Source organism: Stenella coeruleoalba (genome assembly GCF_951394435.1).
Source record: "Stenella coeruleoalba genome assembly, chromosome: 5".
Lineage (NCBI taxonomy): Eukaryota > Metazoa > Chordata > Mammalia > Artiodactyla > Delphinidae > Stenella > Stenella coeruleoalba.
This window is the reverse complement of record NC_137150.1, coordinates 141,995,339-141,999,609: the sequence shown is the minus strand read 5'-3', so window position 1 is coordinate 141,999,609 and position 4,271 is coordinate 141,995,339. Positions and strand designations below refer to the sequence as shown.

The 4,271-nt window shown below is 58.0% G+C and overlaps 1 long non-coding RNA gene across 1 annotated transcript; it reads right to left on the bottom strand.

Annotated features, from left to right (window-relative positions):
* Nucleotides 1-403: 403 nt before the first annotated feature.
* Nucleotides 404-3,899, bottom strand: LOC307187289. Its single transcript, XR_013828569.1, has 4 exons — nucleotides 3,731-3,899; nucleotides 2,233-2,287; nucleotides 1,680-1,840; nucleotides 404-1,074 (listed from the first exon to the last, which is right to left on the bottom strand). It is a non-coding gene; the product is annotated as an uncharacterized lncRNA (long non-coding RNA).
* Nucleotides 3,900-4,271: the final 372 nt, after the last annotated feature.

Here is a 4,271-nt window from a genome sequence, read left to right as displayed (position 1 = left end):
CAGAGATTCCTGGCCCTGAGGCAGTGCTGGTTGGACCTTCTTCCTGGTCCAGGCACCCTGAAAGGCTCTGCCCTGTTTAAAACTCTCACCCGTTCTGAGGGGTTTTAGACTGAGCTATGTCGTACACGAAAATTTCGCTTTTTTCCCACCGAAGTTTGGTTTTCTGGGTTAGCGGGAACCACCGAGCAGATGCGAGCTCGACAGTGGTGCCCTTCCCTTCCCGCGGTCCCTACCAGCCTGTGCTAATGGTGCGCTTCCCTTCCCGCGGTCCCTACCAGCCTGTGCTAAAGCCACGGGACCTCGTCCCACTTCGTCCACGTCCTGTGCCTTCGCACGGCTCATTAGGTGTCACACTGTACCTGTCAGGTGTCATTACGCGTGCTCAGTCTGGGGACGAGTTTATGATCATTTTTATTAGCTGATGCCAGTGACGTCTTTGCCTCTTCATGACGTAAGTCCACGTGTTGTCTTTTTAAACAAACAACACAACAATACCAAAATCCATGAAAACCAGGTCAGAATGAACGAAAACACCTTTGTAGGCTGTACTGAAAAAGCCCGATGCTGAGCCACGGGTCCTCCTGGGCAATCAGAGGCTTCCGCGTCGCCTTGGCAACCGGGGGATGAGGCCTCTCCCTTTCCCACAGCCCCCAAGCCCTGCTGTGGTGGCCTGAGCCTGCGGGTCTCCAGGACCGCCTGGGAGCCCTCGGTTTCTGAGAGTCTGCTCTTGGCCACCAGGTACCACCCTCCTCCCCGGGGCTGTGCTGTCCTGAGCAGGCTGGGCCAGGTGTCCAATCGGGACCCCGGATGCCTCTCAGACAGCCATGGCATCTCCAAGGAAGTCTCCTGGAGAATGTGAGCAGAAAGGCTTGTCAGAGTGACCAAGATGTTGGCATGGGGGAGGGGGACAACAGGAGGTTAAATCGGGGACGGTACAGCCTCCTCCATCGTGGAATTCCAGGCGTGACTCTGATGGTGGTTTAATGACCTGGCAAGAGGCTCCCTCCGCAGGGCTGGCGAAACGGGCAGGAGGTGCATCATACACGGAAGGATCTCGATCCTTTTATAAAAAGACTGCATGGAAAAATATCAAACTGTCAGCAGCACTGCCAGGGTTTTTCGGTTTTGTCTTTACATACTTCTGTATTTTCTAAATTTCCTACTGAGTTTTCTATTGATGTTTATATTTAGAAAAAAACAAAGTCTTTATCAGAAGAGACCACGCTGCTCAGGGAGCCTTGATCTGGTTCTCACTTGATGCCGCTGAAATTGCCGGGGATCCATCTGGAAGCCATAGGGAGAGCTGGGGCCCTGGCCTGTCCGTCACTGCCCATCCCTCTCTTGGCTCACCCTGGGAACCTGCTCCCGGAACGGGGGTGGGGGGGTCCTTCACTTCTCCCCCAAGGTCCGGAATGGGCAAACTGCTTAGACTTTCAGAGCCGTCAGGACCTGTCGCCAGGGATGCGCCCCCACTTCCTGTCCCCATCCCTCCTCCCCAGCTTGGAAGCCACACTCCAGACCGGACTCACTGCCAGGCAACATCCCAAACTCCTTTCCCCCTCATCCTCACCTCTGTCCCCATCATAATCTTCACCCCGCAGTGCCTCAACCCCGGGTAAGCCCACATACCCACTTACGCCACACCCGTCCTCATCTGAGCACCTCCAGAGAAAACTCACACAACTGTCTGGGCGATCGTTGGTGAAATGGACCCTCAACGATTCCAGTACTTCCGCCACGTCCGTCTTGGAGCTGGTCCGGATCTCCTGTCTCCTCTCCTCCCCACGTCAGCTGGTCCTCTCGGCCTCCCGCCCTTGGGTCCACACCCTCTGCCTTCTCTCTGGCAGAAACAGGAGGAGCCCCCCGTGTACGGCCACTTTCCGGCCAGACCACTCTGTTCCATCACTCTGGCTTCTTTTCCTCCTCCCAGTGGCTGCCTTCCGAAAGCTTCTTACCCATCCCCCCCAGCCCCCCCCAGCCCCCCAACCCCCGTCTGGTCTTTATCGTCTGTCTCCTCAGCCGGATGGTGGCCCTCGGGGGAAGGCATCTCGTCTGTTCTCCTCCCATTGTGCTCACAGCCCCAGGGAGCGCAGGGCACACGGTAGGCGCTTCACGGGCCTGGGTGGGCGCTGGTGGGTGACTCCCTTGGCCCTGGCATGCCTGGCCGCCTCGCGTCTCTCTGACCTGGCCCTTCCCTTCCCGCGGTCCCTACCAGCCTGTCACAAAGCTCACCTGTGCTCCTGGCAGCGCCTAGCACGGTTCTTGCGAAGAGTAGAAGTTCACGGATCTGGGGAATGAGTGAAGTGTAACACAAAGGCCAGTACAGCGTGCTTGACGCCAGTGGGGGCCCCAGAGACAAGTAGCTGAACCACCCCTTAGAAGTCTGACGTCTCCCAGAAGGAGTCGGGGTGCTCTGTGCGGCCCCGCAGGAAGGAGGCCCACACCCAGGGGCTTCTGCTCCGCAGCGTGGAGGGGTGGGGCTCCTCTTCCTGACGGGCCGATGCCGCAGGTACAACGGCGGGAACCTCCGGCATTCCTGAATGCCCTTCCCTCCACCAGAGGACAGCGGGTACTGTGGGTGTGCTGTCACGACCCGTGACCACCCCTGCCAGGAACCTTGATGTTGCTTTTCTCACGAGCCCCCCCAGTAAACGCGATGCCTCCGTCTGGCCCTTGCTGGCTCTCTGCTGCCCACCTCGCCCCCTGCAGCCCACCCCTGGCTCCCTGGGCTCAGAACACGGGCCAGGGAGCCAGACACCCCAAGGCCTGTCGAGGCCTCAGGTGCAGTATCAACCGTGACCAGCCCATTAGGCACACCGTTCCTCAGTGGTGACAGGAACAGAGATGACAAGAGAAAGCCTAGAACTTGGGGTCCCGGGGCCAGCTGGTCTGTGAATAGGAAGCTCCGGCCGCTGTGCCTATGAAACCCAGAGTGCTGGAAATCCGCCCTGCCCGTCCCATGGCTGCCTCTCCAGAACCCCGACACCTCCAGCCCAGGCCCAACATGCCCAGCACCAGGATTCCTTCTCTCCCAGCCTGCGGACAGCCTGGACTGAGGAATACGGCCATGACCACGGCAGTCACGGAGCAAAGGCATCCCACGCGTGGGAGGCGGAGCTGTGGGAGGCTGACACGCTTGGCGGCGTTGGACAGCTGCTTCACCCAAGCTGCTGAGTTGGCCTGAGAACAGCTGGGTTCTCCCCCCGCCTCCTGGACCCCAGGCCAGGGGTCGTAACTCCCAGACGCAGTGCCCGCGTGTCTGTAAGCGTGTCTGTCTCAGGCTCTACAGACGCAGCAGAAGGGACCAGGGCCGCCCTTGAGGCCCACGGACGCTGCTGGCGGCTGACCATTTTCCCTGAGGCCTGCAATCATTGGGCTAATGCCCTCAACGAACCACATAAAACCAAGGGAAACAGAGCCGGGAGGACAGACAAGGGCCTTCAGTACCTAGGAGAAGGGTGGCAAGAAAGAAAAGTGCCTTGTCGTACTCTCGGTGACCAGGGGAAAGCCACCCGGAGAGGGACGCTGGCGTCCCCCCACCTTTAGTCATGGAGGGGAGCAGGTTTAGGACACCCACCGGGGACAAGGTGGGCACACCTGTGAATGTTTAAAGAGACCTGTTGATGGGGTCTGCAGGCTCAAGATCTAGAAACAGTAAGATGAATTCCAGAAACACTGCAGTTCTAAGACAGGCTTAAGAAATTCCAAATGGAAAAGAAACCTGACTTACTGTTTTCTCCCGAATCTGCAGTGATATCTATATCTATGTCTATGGTACCATTCTTGCAGACTTTGAGAGTCTTTCTTCCACTAGGTTAGGTGCAGAATTGCTCAGGTCACTTTCTTACGCCCGTAGAAGCACACACGCAGTGTTTTCTTTTCCTCGTATTGTGTACACAGCATGGAAGACTAGAAACATGAAAATAAAGCAAGCATTCTGGAAGGAATTACAGCCTCCAGGGGCTGAGGAGACAAGCAACAACTAAAGGCCCTGGGAAACAGGCTCGGTAGCAGCCAATTCACAGGGGTGCCGGGAGGAACCCCACTGTGGGATGACAGCCCTTCTGAGGTCTGCCTTTTCCTCTGCCCTGCCTGCATTGTCCAAAGAGCAGGCTCGCCGCCCAGGGGCTGGAGAATGGCCACAGCCCGCGCAGGGCTGTTCAGATGGTGGGACCCTCAGGAAGGGCTGGGAGCAGGTGAAATGAGCCTGGGTCCAGGGACCCGCTCTGGGGAGGCAGCTTCGGCTCTTCTGCCTGCAGTTCCTATTCCGC